General features: G+C 29.6%; 1 long non-coding RNA gene and 3 pseudogenes across 1 annotated transcript in view; 3 read left to right on the top strand and 1 right to left on the bottom strand.

The window, feature by feature from the left end:
- Positions 1-21,411, bottom strand: part of LOC142321502 (uncharacterized) — a 176,083-nt gene that overhangs the window by 32,721 nt on the left and 121,951 nt on the right. The gene's annotated exons all lie outside the window — the stretch shown is intronic.
- Positions 13,303-13,932, top strand: LOC142320747 (cytochrome c oxidase subunit 2-like; annotated as a pseudogene).
- Positions 15,020-15,664, top strand: LOC142320871 (cytochrome c oxidase subunit 3-like; annotated as a pseudogene).
- LOC142320870 (cytochrome b-like) lies at positions 20,163-21,407 on the top strand (annotated as a pseudogene).

Raw genomic sequence — 21,411 nt, 5'->3', positions numbered from 1 at the left:
GAAGTTTTGGTATGGCCATACCTTTGACACTAGAAATATCGCCGTAGGTTACCGATGAATGGCTGTAACTGATAGGTAGCCTACTTTAATTTTTCTTTGGTGACTTGGGAAAACACGTTAGTATAAGAGAGAAAGTAGACAATTTCGCTGTGACATTTCATAACTCGTCTCACCTCTACACCTTGGGGACGAAGTTCAACGGTAATTCACTAACATCGATCTTCAGAAGCCCTTTGCAAATGATTACTCCTCAGCTGGTATTCAAGGATTTGTGGCACATATCGCTTTTATGTTGACACCATCCATCTGGTGAGATGCAAGAGTAATAGACTCTGTTCATCACTAAATGTCAGTATTGTTCGGTCTTTTACAAATCTTACATTCTTATAATGTGGGCGGGATGCGTCACCAGTTAAACTCTTCTCTTCAATAGACTTTTTAGTCTCATCAGATAACAGAGTCTTATTCAGTCTTTTCATATGAATTAGTGTGGTGGTTTTTCAGATGGACCTCCAATCATCATAAAATTACTAATTTTGGTCCCATGAGTACCGGGAAAGTACTAGACCATCTCTGCAGAGACTATGCGTACAGAGGCTAGAGTTAAATACAACTGGGTTCGCCCAGGTGCCCAGAAGACATCGTTCGAGACTCATTACTTAGAGCCACCCACCATCTGCCCGATAGTTTTCACCTTGAGTTACGGTTGCATTTCGTAACGTGTCGCAAAACCACTGAGTGTAAATATAGGAAGAAATAGTGTAAGGTGTTGTTCAGTTGTGTAAGGGTGTATGTTAAAATTTTGTATAGTGTTCTTGGTAAAGTTTAAAGTGTTCTGTAGTTCTGTGCATAGTGTAAAGAAAAGCTGCAGAGGCTAGCGCCGTGGGGACGCCAACTCCCAATGCCTTAAAGAATAAGACTCTCCATCGGGGAACAAGTTTGTTGCTAAGGGTAAGTTTGTGAATTTTTCTTCTTGTAGAGTCAAGGAAAACATTGATGTTGAGAGATGTTTTAAGTGTTGTAGAGCTAAATTCTGTCAATATGCTTCACTCTGTGTGCAATGTGGTGACAAAAGTCACAAGTGTGAAGTGTCTTAAAAAGCCTGAGATTTCTATTTGTGTAAATTGCAGAAGGTTGCATATAGATTGAAAGCACGCGGTCGATAGTAAGGAAGGAATATGGTTGTTATTTGAGAGCTGCTAAGACGTATTTTTAATTCATTGGACAGTTAACTTTGGACAGATAAATTTTGAAGATCAAGATCATTGCCCAGATTAAGTTGTGAAATTGTTAAAAAGGAAATCCTCAATATAATTCTTCTGCAACATCCATGTATGACACAGAATGATCTCCCAGGTTTTATTGAGTGGTAAAAACTTTATACTGAAAGTAACAATATGTAGTCAGTTTTGTGTAGAAGGACATTGGTTTGTGCCTTTTTGAAGCAGGTTTCTGATACTCATCATTTATCATCCGGAAGGTTGCCTCGTTTTGTAAGGAGCACTGTCTTTGGAAATTGCAGACAGTAATTTCCAGTTTTGCAAGGGGTAATGCCCCTGGTTTGAATGGAATAACGGTGGAGCTCTTTATTCGCTCAGTAAGTGTGTTGTGTGCGCGCGCTCGAACAGTCACACGTGATTTTAATAGGCTTTGGTTTGAAGGATATTTCCCTAGGTGTAGGAAAAAGGAGTTTGTAAAGTTATTGTACAAAGGAGGTGATAAGGATCTCACCGTTAATTCTTCATATAAGTCCGTGACGTTACTGTCGGTTATCGGTAAGATTTTCGAGAAGGTATTGTATCTCCGTATAAACAAGAGGTTGACCTGGCGTCAGTTGTTGATGGATGAACAATATGGCTTCCGTCCCGGTAAGGATACGGAGGATGTAGTACTTAAGGTGATGAGTGTTGTTTCTTCTAGCGAGGCGGAATATGTCTTGGGCATTTTCCTTGACATTTACAGAGCCTTCAACAACCTGTGGTGGCTTTCTGCTATTTATCAACTGCAACGGAGGGAGTGTTCTGAAAGTGAGTTGTGTATGTTGCGCAGTTACTTCAGTTATCGGAATGTGTTGCTCCGCGAGGCACTCATGAAGTAGGTAGGACATTGTCGAAGGGTTGCGCCCTAGGCAGTGTGTTGGGTCCTCTGTTGTGGGTTGTGGAATTCGATTCTCTTCTGCGGCTGAGACTGTCTTGCGGGTGCAGCGTGGTGACTTATGCCGACGACGGGCTCCTGCTGGTCGAAGGACGTTCGTGGAGGGAGGTCGAATTCAGAGCTAATGAAGCTTGTCGGATACTCGAGTTGTGGAGTCATCAACACAAAATGAGTTTAACCCCAAAAATGATGTTGCTCAAAGACCGTTTGGCTGTAACAAAGCCCGCGTTTCGATGTCAGGTCAACGGATAAAATGTGTTTACGCTCAGAAGTAGCTCGGGGTGTACCTTGATAAGAATTTTTGTTTTAAGAAGCACTTGAAATACATCGCGGGAAGGTATTAAATACATCGTTTTCTTTGGTATTTGACGTGCGGTCAATCCTGTTGGGGTTTTTATTTTAAGACCATGAGTATCCTTTATAAAGGCGTATGCAAAGCGATTATGTTGTATGCTGCACTAGTATGGGCGGGTAGGTTAAAATTTAAGACTATCGGGATTTTGTTGAGGACCCCAATGCATTTTGTTACGTGTGAGACACGTTCTTGCGTTTGAAAGGAAGAAGTATTATGTTGCTAAAAGTCTGGTAAGTTGACTTCGGAAAGAATGAGAGAGATCGAACAACATCGCTTTGACTTGCAGCAGGCCAGATGGGATGAGACAGTAAATGGGCGTTATACGCGTGGTCTCTACCCAGTGTTAGAAGTTTGCAGGGTGCCTCTTGGGTATTTTCAAATAAATATGAGACGCAGTTTCTTTTCTATTTTTAGGGGCAGGCTAGCTCAGTTTGGCCTGGTGGATTCGGGATTATGTTTTCAGGTCAGATGTTGAATGAGCCTTACAAGTATTGTTATGAATGTATGAAGTACGATTTAAAACGGACGGAGGTTATTTGCAGCCTTGATGTTAAAAAGTTCGACCTTGGATTTACGAGAATACTTGAGAAACCAGGCCGAGTGGAGTATAGTAGAGGAGTTTAAAGTTTTTGGTCTTGAAGAGAATTGCTAAAGTCGTTTAGAATATACTGAGTCTCGTTTGAGCTTTACCTCCTTTTATGATTTTTAGTTTAACTGTTTTTACTTTTTTTTCGTTGTTGCAAGACGTGCACGTTTCGTTTTCGTTTGTGAGGTTCGTGTAGTGTTATTGTTTCGTTTTTAACATTTTGGGCTTTTTGGCTGATGATTTCTATATTTAGTTATTTTGATCAAGTTCGTTTTTTTTTGTGTGCAAGGTGATTTATCGATTTAAGATACCGATGGAAATGTTATTGCGGCATTTGCATCGGTGGCATCCTGACAGAGGCCGCGCTAATGAATGAGAGATGTTATTTGAGGGTCTGAAGATGACCTCCACCGGTAAAGCCCATCAGGGCTAGGCACGCGGTAGTGGCGTGGCGACTCTGAAATCGTCACATGTAGGGATCTTCCCCTTCGGAGTCAGGATATTCATCATGTCTCTGTTAAACTTCTCATGTCTCTGTTATTGATGGTTCTGATTTGTGTGTTGTAGATCCCACTGATGAACGTTTAGAAAAGTATTTTAGAATTCTTAGTCTTGTTGGTAACTGCCCTATGGTGTTAGGTACTCATATTAGGTTTCTGCTAGCAGGAGTGTGATTCTGAATGGCAAGCAGTTTTGATAGACAACTATTGAAGGCAGAGGTCCGAATATTTTCAGTTTTTGTTAGAGAGCAAGGAAATAAGAATCCTTGGAGTGTTATGTATAAGAGTCTTAGGGCCTAAGGATAAGAAGAATATTCTTTTTTTGGCTCTCTCAACACAACAGGGTGTTGTTTCTTAACAAAGCTGAGATTTTAAATATTCTATTGAATGATTTATTGCCAAATGATGTTGTAACTAATCAAATAAACCTTGTATCATCTGCAACTCTGAGAGGAAGTTGCTACTTTTCGCTCTGATGTTTTATCTGTGGAAATTACACAAGTAGAAGTATGTCAGGTAATTTGCAGTTCTGGTAGGAATAAAGCCCTGGGTTTTGATGGAACCACGGTGAAATTCCTTGTCCATTCTGCTGAAATTTATGTTTGTATTTTTGGTAGAATTTTTAATAGGATGCTCTTTGCTGCCTATTTCCCTGTTTGCTGAAAAAAGTGTTCTAAAATTGTTGTTTAAAGGTGGTGACAAGAACTCCACCATAAGCTTCTCTTATAGGCCTTAAACGCTTCTGCCAGTTATTTAAAAGGTTTTTGAGAAGGTACAGTATCTTCATTGATAGATTGAATTCTAAATGGTTATTGATGGATGATCAATATAGTTTTCATCCAGTCAGAGGCACAGATGATCTTATTCTTAAGGTTATGAACATCGTTTCTTCTAGTGAATCTGAGTATGTCTTGGTTATCTTCTTGAACATACAAAGGGCTTTTAATAATTTGTGGTGGCTCTCTGCTACGTTTCAGCTGCAGAAGTGTGATTGTATGCAGAATGTGTTGCATAGTTATTTCAGCAATTGAAACAGCATGTCAGAAGTAGGAAAAATGCTATCAAAAGGTTCACTGCAGGGTAGTATTTTAGGATCCCCGCTCTGGGTTGCTAGATTCGATTCTCTGGTGTTGTTGAGGTTACCCAGTGGATGGCATGTCATCACATATGTGGATGATGAGCTTTTGAATTAGGTATGCAAAGCACCTTTTGAATTAGGTAAGCAATTATTGTATGCTGCACCTGTCTGGACTCACTGAATGAAGTACAAATGTTGCAGGAATATTTTGTTGAGACCCCAGCATCCTCTACTGTTATCTGTGGCTGGTGCCTAGAGGACTGTCCCTCAAGAAGTGGTCCTTGTTATTTCTGGTACTAAGCCCTTTGATATCCTTACAATTACATTATGATACTAAGAGGATAGGCCAACTTACATCTGGCCACATAAAAGAAATAGACAGGCGACCAAGATTTCCATTTATGGTAGGTCAGGTGGCAGGTGGATTGAATTGTCCAATGGCTGCCACATGCATTTATTTTTCTTGATGTAAGAAGTATGCAGGTAGGTGGATTTCCCTCAATCGGTGTAATATACAGTTTATTCCTGGACATGGTACATTTTGGGATAGATTGACCAGATTTGGTTTGATTAATTCAGGAATGTGGAGTGTAGGACCAATGATGATGTGCACAATTTCTTATATGTCTGCCCCATGTACAAAGCTGAATGTACCAAAGTAGCTAGAGAGCTTGTAAGAATCAATTCTGGTTTATATCTGCATGTTAATTGAAAACTGAAAAGTAGTGGAGCATAGTTATTGGCTTCCTTATATTCATAGTCCTGTGCAGGATGGCTGAGGGGATCTGATGCTATTACAGTTGTATAGACAGAATAGCGACTTGGGTGGCTAGGAGGCTGCCTGGTTACTTCGCCAAAATAGGTGTTTTGGCATCGAGTCCCAGGTAGCTAAGATATTTGCTGTTAGAATGACAATGGATGTGTGGAGAACTTTGTGATGGAGCTGCAGTGTGGGAGGGTGTATGCATTGACTTCGCCATGAAAAGCGGATCACAGCAGAGAAAGATAGAGAAAGATTAAATTTGTTTCTTGATTTTTAAGTAAATCAAGAGGTAAATTGAATTGTAGAACAAAATTTTTGTTGTTGTTTTGTTGATTTCAGGATGTTAGTTTTCATGTTTAAAAGACTCAATCAAGTAATGATCTGAGAGCAAAGTCTAATTGAAGTTAGATAAAGGAAGAGATTTTCTGTGAAACCTTTGGTGTTAGGGGATGGTACAGGGATCTTGCTTCCATGAATCGGTTAATTTGATAGTTGAGGGTTGTAAGTCATGACAGGTGGTCTGGTTAGAAGAGGTCATATGAAGGCAATAGTAGGTTGTGTAAATACACTGATGTAAATGTATGCAAAGGCATTTGAAATGGTGGCATCTTGACAGAGGCCAAACTGATGACTGTGTTGAGTTATCAAGTTTAGAGGGTTTAAAAGATGACCTCTGATAAAGTCCTTCAGGCTAGGAACAGAGGGGGTAGTGTGGCAGAAGGCAAGAAGAGTCTTCCTCTATAGAGATCAGGATGAACTCTGAGAGAATATATGTTACTAGTGTTTCAGTAAAAGTTTTTTTTTAATGTTATCATAATAAAGTCTTTTTTTTTATTTCAAGACTGCATTCAGACAAGAAAAGGTTAGCTGCACACTATCAGCTGAAATACCCTTGATATGCAGCAGTGTCATTTGAAAATCTATTCTTTTGAATACTGTCAACTAAGTTGATCTCTTCCAAGAATAAACATGTGTTTATAATTGAGATTTATTTTGGGTATAAATCTTTCAAATGTGTGAAAGATAAGTTTCAGTTGAAATTTCTGCAATTTCCATTCCCAGTAAGTCAACAGTACCAATTTTATACATAAATCTTTTGAGTCTGAGAGTTTATAAATCAAGCGGGTCCAAAATGCATAACTGTAGAAATTCCCGAGGATATGAAAGTGAATTCACTTTGCTTATGCTAGAAAATCTCTAAGAAAAATGAATGTATATATAAATTTTTGTAATGACAGTGGTTTTGGGATCTGGGGGATGTTAAACGAAAAGGTAAGTTAAAATTTTCTGTAAGTCAAACCATGGTACCCATTACAATAGGTAGCTTTCTTAAGAAATCTATCTAAAACTGAAATGGAATACAGTCTCAGGTAAATTTATCACCAAAAAAATGTTTATTCTCCAAGTAGAGGCATCTTTTCAAATAATTTTTGTGGAATTACTTGATATAAAAGACAGAAAATCTCAAATTCTAAACCACATCTTGTTTGAAAGAGAAAACATAAATAATTATTTTATTTACAATAACTTGAACTTTTAAATTATTTAATACAGAAAAATAAAATAAAAAATATAAGATCTTTATTTTAATTCATTAAAATTAAAAAAAAAGCTAAATATTCACTATGAAATTTCTCAGATTTTAGAAATCAAACACAGCTTAACAAAAAAAACGGTAGTAAAAATAAATGGCAAGAAACAAATTAAAAAATAGTTGCAAAAATATACTGTTTATAAAATACAAACTAAAAAAAAAAAACACTTATCTATTAGAGGAAACAGATGAAGAAATTCAATGTGTTTTAGTGAAAACAAAATAATATTACGCTTACTGATAAGATATTGCACGTATGAAGCCCATTTTAAATAATTGTCTACTTTTAGATCCAAATATATCAAGGAATCAGTATAATTTAACCTTTCACAGTTGTACTGAAGGAAATTTTGAAAACATTTTAAACTCTGACAAATTAATTTTATTATAGTTAACATGTATAGATTTATTAAAATAATATTTAAGTAAGATATTCAGATTATGTTGTAAATATATCTTAAATTAATATGAATATTCTTTTATTCATAATGTATACTTTCCATCTGTTCAACTAGAACACAATAAGCAACCCCATTACCCAGTGGGATGATATTTATGTCACGTAAATGAGGTGTAGTCTTGTACAGACTCTGGCTAACCACTCCTGAGACGTGTGGTTAATTGAACCCTAACCACCAAATACACCAGAATCTATGTCTAGTATTCAAATCAGCATAAAAGTAATAACAATTACGAGAATTTGAATCAGAATCTTCAGCCTTGAAAATCAGCTGTTAAACAAGTGATTTTGCGACCAGGAGTCTACCATTAGACCAGCTTGATGGGCTGGTCATTTGATCATGTACTGCAGCAACTGTGATTTTAAAATCTCTGTGTAGAGAATAAAGAACCATGTCATCTGTATACTGTTTTCAAATAATATTTAAAGATGAACTTTTAAATTATAGAAATAGATGATAAATAACAATGGTCCCAGGAGAGAACCTTGAATGACACTTATATCTTGGATTTGAGGAGTAGTAAGAAAATTAGCAATTTTTACTATTGTTTATCTTTCAGAGAAATAATTCTCAAACCATGTCAATAAGCCTCTTCCAAATCCTAAACTTTATAATTTATCCAATAGAATTTCATAATTAACAAAAGGTTTAGATAAATCTTAAAACAAAGGTGGGACAGATTCTATTATCAAAAAAGAGTTTATATAAAATAATAAATATAAAGAAGTGTGGTCGATTTACACTTCACAAAATCATATTGGAAGTAGGGTAAAATATTAAATTTTTAATTGTGTTCCAAAAGTGTACTGTTTTTATGTGACTTCAGAATTTTCATTAAAAAGGGAAATACCTATTGGTCAGTAATTTTTAACAAGAACAAGCTTTAGAAACTCATTTTATCATTGAAGCTTGTAACTGATTGGGGATGATTTCAGTTTTGATTATTACATTTAAAGATGTAAAAGAACATGTCTTTTTGAACTATTGAAGTTGTTTCTAATGTTTTTTTGGAAATATACGATTACTCCTTGTTACTGTATAATTCAGAGAATGTATAAGTTTTTCTAACGAATCAAGTGTAAATGTCCTTAACTAAACCAAGTCTTAGGTGTTTCACTTTTCAGAATTTATGCTATTTCTAAGGAGAAAATGTTTTTCTCCTTTAAAAAAAATTGACCTTTAAAATTGTTTTTCTAAATTAATGTTTGGGCCAGAAACTAGTATTAAATTGGTAAACTAAATCACTAATTTCTTCATCATTATGAATCCTGAAAGAATTATTTAGAGAATTTAAATTTATTTTTTTCTTCTTTAGCTCTCCTTATTATGGTTTTACTAAATTTTTCTGATTTTTTGACATAACCAAATATAAAAATTTATTGAAATAAAAATGTTGCTGCGCTTTATATTAAAAGTGTATTTAAGTACCTTTTTAATCAGTTTCTTCTTAATAAAATGAATAGCAACCTTAATTTACTGAAAAATTTATATTTTCTACCCCTTAACTATATTCTCTTTAAGTTTTAATTCATTTGTAAACCAAGGATTGCTCGTTTTATAGTTTTTCATCATAGTAATTTTGATTCATCATAAATTTTATGAAATTTCTCAACAAATGTTTTGTAAAATAAGAAAGATTATTTAAATTTAATAAAAAGGGCCAGTCAATGGAACTTATTAGAATTTACCAGTTTACATAAACTGCAATAAAAATAATTTACCAATATAAAAGTATTAATTAGTGTTAATATCAATTATTATCAATAATAATGTAATTTTATAAGTAAAATTTATAATTCAAATACTGACTAACTTTTTTGAATTCTGATAATCAGTTTAAATTAATTTTTTTTTAATACTACATCTTGTGTATGTGTTTATCCTGTGGGTTGTAATTTCATTGTAATCATCAATAATTACATCCATAGCTGCCACGAGTTTTTTAGTTTAACAGCACACTTCTAATGATTGGATTCAGTATTTTGTAAAAAATATTAAATTTACAAACTAAAAGGCGGAAAAAAATAACAAATACGAAAGAAGTAATAAATTCTTTGAAAATTATTTTAATCTCTAGTTTTGATGAAAGTTCTAAACTAACCTTAATTAATGTATCTAAAAAAAGTAATTACATTCATATTTGTTCTTCCAGGTTATTTGATAGAAATCAGCCAGTAACATCCATCTAACAAAATCCATTTATTATCATTTAACAAATCAATCACCTCATTTGGACTGTATATAGTTTTACTAAGGATTTTTAAAAGATTATCTTTCAATGAACGAGTAGTACAGACCAACAAAATGTAAAAAAATTCTTCTTCTCTTTAAAGTTGCACAACGAAGACAACCCCAACTTTGATATGTGTGAATAGTTATCCAAATAATCAACAGAATAAATTTTGTTTTTGGTTTAAATAACCTACTTATCAGCCAACCACAAGTATTATTATTTACATAATTGGAAAGCTCATTCTTATACAATAAATGCTACGATTACTTAGAACAGGTAATTTATACTTATAACAGGTAGTTTAAAAAAAGATTATTCTTGATTTTATCAAGCATACTATCAACATTAAAATTCATTGTCTGAAACTTCCCAATCTTATCTGAAAAAGCTTACTCAGCATAATTCAGTCATTATAAAAGAATTTTTCAGTTTATTAACTCTTTTAACAAAATACTCAAACACCTGTTGGTTTATGAGTTGTATTTACACATAATAATGTGTGCAAAAAATGGGAAAAAGTTTTGTTTCCAAATGTAAAAAAAAATTGCAAAAAAATTAAAAAAAACCAAATAAGCAAATAATGTACCGTATAAAAAAAAATGATATATAAAAAAAAAAGGAAAAAAAACAATGGATTTTTATACTCAAGCAAGATGCCTGATTAAAGGATTACTTTGATGAAGTAAATTAAGTGAAACCTCACTCATGCTAAATTGTAAAATCCAGAATTAAACTGAAACTGAAGAAATCAAAATTCTTAATGCATCACACATCCTTTTACAAAAAGATAAGCTAAATTAAGCTTATGGGTTCATACCCCATCGATGAATAAATTCTCTTTTTAATTAAAATAAATTTATCAAAAACAATATTTATCACAACAATAACCGTAAGAATTATCATAACAATATCCTCCAACAGAATAATATTCTCATGAATATCTATAGAAATTAATTTAATTTCTTTTCTATCCCTTTTAAAAAAAAGAAATAAAATAAATGAACAATCTATAAAATATTTAATTATTCAAAGAATATCCTCATCAATTATAATAACCTCAATAATTATTAATGCTATCATTAACTGCCCCATTAATGAAAGAATTTTAATAATAATGAGAATTTTAATAAAAATAGGTATAATCCCATTTCACCTATGAGTACCAAGAATTATGCAAATAATAAGATGAGAAATATGTATAATAATGATAAAAATACAAAAAATCATTTCCACAATTATTGCAACCCAAATAACCAGAATTAAACTAATAATAATATCAATAATTATGGCACCAATCTCAGGAATAAAACAAACATCACTAAAAAAATTAATAGCATACTCATCAATCTCAAATTCACCAGTAATAATCTTTTCATTAATAATTTCAAAACAACAATTTATTCTTCTATTAATTATATACACCATAATCAACTTAACTATGATAAACACGTTCAAAAAAAATAATATCAATTTTTTAAACCAAATCAATACTCAAACAAATTTAACAAAAACATCCCTAATAATTTCATCATTATCAATAAGAGGTATACCTCCAACTACAGGATTTTTAATAAAATGAATAATTATAAAATCAACAATTTGTATAGCACCAACAATTCCATTAATTATACTAATTTCATCAATTATATCAACATTCATATACTTGAACATAATAATCCCTACAATAACCAAATCAAATAAATAAAAAATAAAAAAAGAATCAACTATCCCGATTATCTTAAATTTAATAGGAATTCCAATAATAATAATTTTTAAATTAAACTAAAAAGAAGGATTTAAGTTAAAAAAACTATTAACCTTCAAAGTTAAAATTATTATTATAAATAAGCCTTAGCAAGTAATGCACCTCTATATTTGCAATATAGAATCATAATTGAATACAAGACAAATAATGAGAGGTTTAAAACCTTAAATAAATTTACAATCTATCACCTAAATCAGCCATCCCATTCTTAATGAATAAATGAATATTTTCAACAAATCATAAAGATATCGGAACTCTTTATTTTATTTTTGGGCTCTGAGCTAGACTACTTGGAACAATAAGAAGAATAATTATCCGATTAGAACTAATACAACCAGGATCAATAATTAAAAATGACCAAATCTATAATACCATCGTAACATCACATGCATTCATTATAATTTTCTTTATGGTTATACCAATTATAATTGGAGGATTTGGAAACTGACTAGTTCCTATAATAATTGGTGCACCAGACATGGCAGTCCCACGAATAAATAACATAAGATTTTGATTACTACCACCATCAATCTCACTTTTAATTGCAAGATCAATCGTAGGGTCAGGATCAGGAACAGGATGAACTGTTTACCCTCCTCTCTCAGCCCAAATTGCACATTCAGGACCTTCAGTAGACCTAACTATTTTTTCTCTTCACATTGCAGGATTAAGATCAATCATAGGAGCAATTAATTTTATTTCAACAACAATAAATATACGACCAAAAGGAATAACTATAGAAAAAATACCCCTTTTCTGTTGATCAGTCCTAATTACAGCAGTTTTACTACTAGTATCATTACCAGATCGAAACTTTAATACTTCATTTTTTGACCCCACAGGAGGAGGAGACCCAATTTTGTATCAACACTTATTCTGATTCTTTGGACATCCAGAAGTATATATTTTAATTCTACCAGGATTCGGATTAATCTCCCACATTATTACAAACGAAAGAGGAAAAATAATAACATTTGGTCATCTAGGAATAATTTATGCAATATTAGCAATTGGTATTTTAGGATTTACTGTATGAGCACACCACATATTTACTGTAGGTATAGATATTGACAAACGAGCATACTTTACCTCTGCAACTATAATTATTGCAATACCAACAGGAATTAAAATCTTTAGATGAATGGCCACTATACAAGGAATAACAAAAAAAAAAATCACCCCAAATAATTTGATCTATAGGATTCGTATTCCTATTCACTATTGGAGGATTAACAGGAGTAATTCTAGCCAACTCTTCAATTGATGTAATTTTACACGATACATACTATGTTGTAGCCCATTTTCATTATGTATTATCAATAGGAGCAGTATTCGCCATTATAGCAAGAATCATTCACTGATTTCCACTAATAACAGGTATAAGAATAAATAAATAATGATTAAAAATTCAATTTTCAACCATATTTTTAGGAGTAAACCTAACATTCTTCCCACAACACTTTTTAGGCCTAGCGGGAATACCACGACGATATTCAGATTACCCAGACAATTACATGACATGAAACACAATTTCATCAATGGGATCATTAATTTCAATAATCAGAATGATAATATTCATATTCATCATATGAGAAGCCATAGCATTTAAACAAATTACAATCTTTAAAAACAATAAATCGTCCTCAATTGAATGATTTTCAATTACACCACCCCCTGAACACTCTTTTAATGAACTACCACTAGTATCTAAGCCATTCTAAGAGTGGCAGAAAATTGCCATGAACTTAAAATTCATTAATAAATTTAAAAAATTTTCTTAGAAATATCATCATGAATAAAATTTAACATAATAAATAGAGCCAGACCAATTATAGAACAACTATTAAATTTCCATGATCACACTATAATAATTCTATTATCTATTACAGTAACAGTAACAATTATAATAGCAACAATAACAAAAAATAAATTATCAAATAATATATTAACAGAAAATCAAGTAATAGAAACAATCTGAACAACAATACCAGCAATTATTTTAATTTTTATTGCTATTCCATCAATTAAAACCTTATACCTAATAGAAGAAGTAATTAAACCATCAATTACTATTAAAACAATTGGACATCAATGATACTGATCTTATAAATATTCAGACTCTAAAAAAATAGAATTTGAATCATATATAAAACCACAAAATGACTTATCATCATTTCGACTAATTGAAGTAGACAACCGAATAATTATCCCATTCTCAACACAAATTCGAATAATTGTATCATCATCTGACGTAATCCACTCTTGAACAATTCCATCAATAGGAGTAAAAATAGACGCAATCCCAGGACAACTTAACCAAATCAGCCTAATAACTAAAAACCCAGGAGTATTTTTTGGACAATGCTCAGAAATCTGTGGAATAAATCACAGATTTATACCAATCACTACAGAAAGAATTAATATAAAATCATTCATTAAATGAATAAAAACATAAAATTAATAAACATTAAGTGACTGAAAGAAAGTAATGGTCTCTTAAACCAAAATATAGTAAACATCGAATACTCTTAATGAAAGAAGCTAGTTTAAATAAACATTTAACTGTCAAATAAAAAATACATTTTATGTGCATCTTGATTCCACAAATATCTCCTATTATATGAAACATCATATTAATAATAACAACAGCCACAATCATAATAAACATAACAAAATTATTCTTTATAACTAACCTAAATACAAATAAAAAAAAGAAAAATAAAAAAAAAAGAAAATTTAATATTAGCTGAAAATGATAACTAGACTATTCTCAACATTTGATCCAATAACTAAACTTTTACAAAGAAATTGAATAATTATAATAATAACAACAATAATTCTACCAAAATGATACTGAACCAAAAAATCTCGAATAAATATAATAATAAAAATAATAGAAAAAAAACTAATAAATGAATTTAAATTAATAACTCACCAAAAAGAAATTTTAATCATAGTAATATCAATCTTTATATTTATCATAATCAGAAATATAGTAGGATTAATCCCTTATGTATTCACATCCACAAGTCATTTAGTAGTATCAATATCAATTGCATTACCAAGATGAATCATAATTACAACATACAGCTGAAAAAACTTCACAAATAATATATTCAAGCACATACTACCAAAAGGAACACCCTCAGCCATTTCACCAATAATAATTCTAATCGAAACCACAGGAAATCTTATTCGACCAATTTCACTAGCAGTTCAACTAACGGCTAATATAATTGCAGGTCACCTGCTAATAACCCTATTAGGAAACACATCATCCATTAAAATCTTAGTATTCATTATACCAATTCAAATAACCTTAACAGCATTTGAAACAGCAATTTCAATAATTCAAGCATACGTATTTGCCACACTTGTAACTCTTTATTCTAGAGAAATACCTTATGAAAAAAAATCATCCATTTCACATAGTAACAAAAAGACCGTGGCCAATTATGTTATCTATAAACATAATAACAATATTAACAGGAACTGTAAAATGAACTCAAACAAAAGAATATAACTTAATAATATTAGGATTAACCTTATCAACAATGTCAATAATATTATGATGACGAGACATCACACGAGAAGCAACATTTCAAGGAAATCATACAAATAAAGTAAAATCACTAATAAAAATAGGAATAATTATATTCATTGTCTCAGAAATAATATTCTTTGTATCATTTTTCTGAATATTCTTTCACTCAAGACTAGCACCATCAATTGAAATCGGAATAAATTGACCACCAAAATCTATTAAACCATTTAACCCATTAGAAGTCCCCCTATTAAACACAATTATTTTAATCTCATCAGGAATTACAGTAACATGAGCACATCATAGAATCCTATTAAATAAACTATCAATATCAACCAAATCATTAATACTAACCATCATTTTAGGATTATACTTTACATTTCTACAAAAATGAGAATATCAACAATCCACCTTCACAATAGCAGACTCAATTTATGGATCATCATTCTTTCTAACTACAGGATTCCACGGTATTCATGTAATTGTGGGAACAACCTTCATTATAATCTCAATGGTACGATGTATAAAGATACATTTTTCAGCCAGACATCACCTAGGTTTAGAAGCAGCAATCTGATACTGACATTTTGTAGACGTAATTTGATTATTCCTATATCTTTCAATTTACTGATGAGGAAAATAATCTTTTCTTTTTAGTACAAAAAGTATAATTAGCCTCCAACTAATAGATTAAATAAAATTAAAAAGATAATCAAAATTACAATAACAATAATTTCACTAAGATCAATCATTATTATAATAATAATATTCACAATATTAATCTCTAAAAAAAATAAAATAAGACGAGAAAAAACTCACCATTCGAATGTGGATTTTCAAAAATATCATCAACACGAAAATCGTTTTCTACTCACTTCTTTCTAATTGCAACAATCTTCTTAATCTTCGACATTGAAATTTCAATAATCATACCAATATTCTCAACAAAAATAATAATTATAGAAGAATGACTAATTTCATCAACAGTTACAATCTTAATTCTAATTATAGGACTTATACATGAATGAAAAATAGGAATACTAGAATGAAGAAATTAAGGAGAATAGTTAAATATAACATTTACTTTGCAAATAAAAATTATTGAATAATCAATTTCTCTTAAATAGAGTAAAGAAGTAAAATTACAATTAATTTCGACTTAATTTTAAGGATAATCCTCATACTCAATTTAACTGAAGCTAAATAGAAGCTATTCACTGTTAATGAAAAAATTGATTATATCCAGTTAAAAGAATAAAAAATAAAGGAGCCGCTAACTACCTTTCAAGTGAAATCACTTTATTCTTATTTATATAGTTTAAAAAAAACAATACACTTTCAATGTATAAATAAATAAATTTTATAAATGTCCAGAGAAAAAATTCATAATAACAATTTCAATGTTAGGCTTTTAATTAAGCTATCCGAACAAAAAAAAATAAAACTTAAGAATATTTAAAGTAAACCTATCAACAAAAAAAACCTACCATTGCAAAAATCCAACTAAACCACTCGAAACAAAATATTCTAATCAACCCGAATCAACTAATCTATAACTAAAATAACAAAAACTAAAAAACCGATTTAAAAAAACCCTGAAGAATAAAATCTTAAAAATCACATAGAACTGAAAAAATAAAAATAAATTAAACCAAAATAAAAATATAAAAAACTCAAAAAAACAAAAAAAAAAAACAAAAACAAAAACAAAGGAATCAACTTAAAATAAAAAGACAAAACAAAAAAAAATCATCCTCAAATAACCAAAACATAAAAGAGCCAACAAATAAACAAGAAAGATATAAAAAAAGAAGAGAAATATTTATAAAAAAACTGTAACAAAAATTAATATAAGGAAAAAAAAAAGAATTGGAAGAAAATAAATAATAAATTAAACGTAAACTGTAAATAAAAGTAACACCAACAAAAAAAAAAAAAAAAAAAAAAAAAATTCTATAATCAAATAAAAAAAAAAACTCTAAAATAAAATCCTTAGAGTAAAATCCAGAAAAAAAGGGAAACCCACATAAACAAATTAAAGAAACAAAAAATGCTGAACTCACATAGGGACATTGCTTTACCAACCCACCTATAAATCGAATATCTTGACTACCTAAAAAACAATGAATAAAAATTCCAGAACACAAAAAAAGTAACGACTTAAATAAGGCATGAATCAACAAATGAATAAAACAAAGAGTCAAAGAACCTAAAGAAAGAGTAAAAAATATAAATCCTAATTTTCTAAGAGTAGAAAAGGCAATAATCTTTTTTAAATAATTTTCTAAACAAGCAGCAAATCCAGATAAAACTATTGTAACCAAAGAAATAATTATTAAAAAATAAGTATCACAAAATAAAATAAAATAATTAAACCGAATAATTAAATAAACACCAGAAGTTACTAAAGTAGAAGAATGAACCAAAGAAGAGACAGGAGTAGGAGCTGCTATAGCTGAAGGCAACCAAACACAAAATGGAAACTGAGCACTTTTAGTAAAAGAAGCAAATAAAACTAAATAAACCAAAATAATAAAATCATTATTAAAAAAATTAATATAAAAAATATAATGAAAAGAACCAAAATTTATAAATAAACCCAAGCACAAAATCAAAAATACATCTCCAATACGATTCATTAATAAAGTAATAAGACCAGAATACAAAGAAACTCTATTTTGATAATAAATAACTAAACAATAAGATACCAGCCCCAAACCATCTCAACCCAACAATAAACAAATAAAATCAGGTATTAAAATAAAAAAAACCATACTTAAAATAAATAAAAAAACCAAATAATAAAAACGAACTAAATTTAAATCACCCCTTATATAACCTAAACTATAAAATAAAACACAACCTCTAATTAAAAATACAAAACACATAAAAAAACAAGAAATTCAATCAAAAAAAAAATCAAACTTATAGAAAAAGAATTAAAAAAAAAAATAATCACTCAAAAAAAAAAACAAGATCATACTCAAACAAATAAATAAAATAAAAGAAAAAAAAAAAAAAAAAGATTGTAGCAGAAAAACATAGCCTATTCTCAAAAAGATCTTTGACATCACAAATCAAAATTTTAAATTAAAATAAATAAGCAAAATAAAAAAAAAAAATAAGTCAAACATTATATAAAAAATAGGAAAACAATGAAAAGAAGAACATAAAATTCACGAACACAACAAGAATTAATTAAAATTAAATCACCAGAATATAAACCATGCTGAGTTAAAGAAAAAATTATCACTCTATAACAAGCAGAAAAAAATAAAATAAACATCAAAAAAATAACTGAAAAAAATCTTCATCTTAAAATAGAAATAATTAAACAAATTTCAGAAAATAAATTTAATCTGGGAGGACAAGATATATTTATAACACAAAACAAAAATCAAAAGAAACTAAGTGAAGGTAAATAGTTAAGTAACCCCCTAACAATAAAAAATCTTCGGCTTCCTAACCGATCATAAATAATACCAATTAAAAAAAAAAGACCAGATGAAACAAAGGCATGAGCAACTATAAAAGGTAATGAACCAATAAATCCAAGACCGGATATAGTAAATAATCCACAAATAACCAAACTTATGTGACAAACAGAAGAATAGGCAACAAGCACCTTTAAATCTCTTTGAATTATACAAAATATTCTTACAAAAAACAGCCAAATAAACAAATACTAACAAAAAAATAACCATAATTAAATAAAAAATAATAAATATAACCTAAACAACAAATAAATCCATAACCCCCCAACTTTAATATTACACCAGCTAAAATTACAGAACCTGAAGTAGGCGCCTCAACATGAGCCCTAGGCAACCATAAATGAAACCCAAATAAAGGAAACTTAATCAAAAAATAAAATAAAATAATAAACATCAAATAATTATTCAGTAAAAAATCAAAAAAATAAATAATTAAAATAACCATAAAAACTATTTAAATAAAAAATTCTAAATAAAAAGGGGAAAGAACCAAAAAGAGTATAAAAAATTTAAAAAAATCCTGCGCTTAAACGTTCAGGCTGATATCCTCACCCAAAAATCAACAAAAATAAAGGAATCAATCTACACTCAAAGAAAAAATCAAAATAAAAAAATCAATAACAATAAAATCCAAAAATAAAAAAAAAATAAAAAATGAAAACAAAAAATATAAATCTTAGACAACAAATCAAAATAATAATGTAAATAAACAGATAACAAAACAACAATAAAAATTCAAACACTTAAACAACAAAAAATATATGAAACCCTATCAATTATAAAAAAAAAAAACAAACCCACTAAATACACAAATCAATTATTTAAGACACAAAAAAGGATTAAAGAAAACAGAAAAAAAAAATTTTAACATAAGGTCAATCTATCTAAATAATCTCTTCTAGAATTACGAATTAAAAAAACCAATAAAGAAAGTCCTAAAACACCATCACAAACCCCAAACACCAAATAAATAACTAAAAAATAATAATCAAAATCAAAATAACCTATAAACCCAAAAATAAAAAAAAAAGAATAAAGTAATAAATATTAAGCCCCAAAAGACATAAAAGAAAATGCCTACGAACAAATAAAAAAATAATTAATCTAAAAAAATAACCAAAAAAATAAATAATTATCATAAGTAAAGTTTAGGATAGTTTAAAAAAAACAATGATCTTGTAAATCATAATTTAAAAAAAATTTATCTAAACAAAATCAGTAAAGAAAAAATCATCTTTAGTATCCAAAACTAATATTTTATATTAAAATACTTACTGAATTTTCACAAAATATTTAATTTTATCAAACATTATTATATCTCCAATACTTAAACACCCTATATCACTAGGATCAATACTAATTTTCCAAACAGCCCTAATGTGCAGAAATAATTCAATAATAATTAAATCATCATGATATCTTTATATTATATTCTTAACAACAGTAGGAGGACTAATAATTATATTCATATATATATATCAAGAATTGCATCAAATGAAAAATTCAAACCAAGAACAAAAATTTTTTTAATCTGAATATTAGTTACATTAATTTCTGTTATAATAAGAAATTTAGACCCAACAACAGAAATAATTACTAAACTTAATGAAATAAAGGAAATGACAACCGAACTAACTGAAGAAAAATCAACAAGAAAATTTTTTAGAATATATAAAATAAATATTACAATTACAATAATATTTATCCTAATTATTACAATAATCTCAGTAAACAACATCGTAAGAACATTTGAAGGACCACTTAAAAAAACTTATGTTTAAATCAATACGTAAATTAAGACCAATTAATTCATTCTTAATTGATTTACCAAGACCATCAAATATTTCATTATGATGAAACTTTGGATCACTTCAAGGAATATGCTTAATAATTCAAATTATTTCAGGATTATTCCTAGCAATACATTATTCACCAAGAATTGATAAAGCTTTTAAAAGAATTGTACATATTACCCGAGAGGTAAATTACGGATGAATAATTCGAAATATTCACGCAAATGGTGCATCATTATTCTTCATCTTAATTTTTATACACACAGGACGAGGAATATATTATGGATCATTTAAATTAAAGAAAACATGAATATCAGGATCATTAATTCTTTTAACATTAATGGCAACCGCATTCATAGGATATGTACTACCGTGAGGTCAAATATCCTTCTGAGGAGCAACAGTAATTACAAACTTAATTTCAGCAATTCCTTACATAGGAGAAATAGTAGTACAATGAGTATGAGGGGGGTTTGCTGTAGACAATCCTACACTAAATCGATTCTTCACATTCCACTTTATTTTACCATTCATCTTATCAATAATAGTAATGTTACACCTAATATTCCTACACGAATCCGGATCATCCAACCCACTAGGTATGAAAAACAATATTGACAAAATTCCATTTCACCCCTACTTTACAACAAAGGATATCTTAGGAATAGCAATAACAATAATAATTTTTACAATAATAATTAATTTAAATCCATTCCTCACTATAGACCCAGAAAATTTTACACCAGCAAATCCACTAAGAACACCTCCACACATTCAACCAGAATAATACTTTCTATTCGCATATGCAATTCTACGATCTATCCCTAGAAAATTAGGAGGAGTAGTAGCACTAATAATATCAATTATAATTATTATATCGATACCATTCTCAATAAAAATAAAATTCCAAACAAGATCATTCTACCCAATAAATAAAATAATATTTTGAACTATAGTAAATACATTTATTTTACTCACATGAATTGGAGCACGACCAGTAGAAGAACCATATATTATTACAGGACAAATCCTAACCACAATTTACTTTTCATTTTTTATCATCCATCCCATGTCTACAAAGATATGAGATA

This window comes from Lycorma delicatula, chromosome 3 (assembly GCF_047948215.1).
Source record: "Lycorma delicatula isolate Av1 chromosome 3, ASM4794821v1, whole genome shotgun sequence".
NCBI lineage: Eukaryota > Metazoa > Arthropoda > Insecta > Hemiptera > Fulgoridae > Lycorma > Lycorma delicatula.
This window is presented reverse-complemented; position numbering and strand designations above follow the sequence as displayed.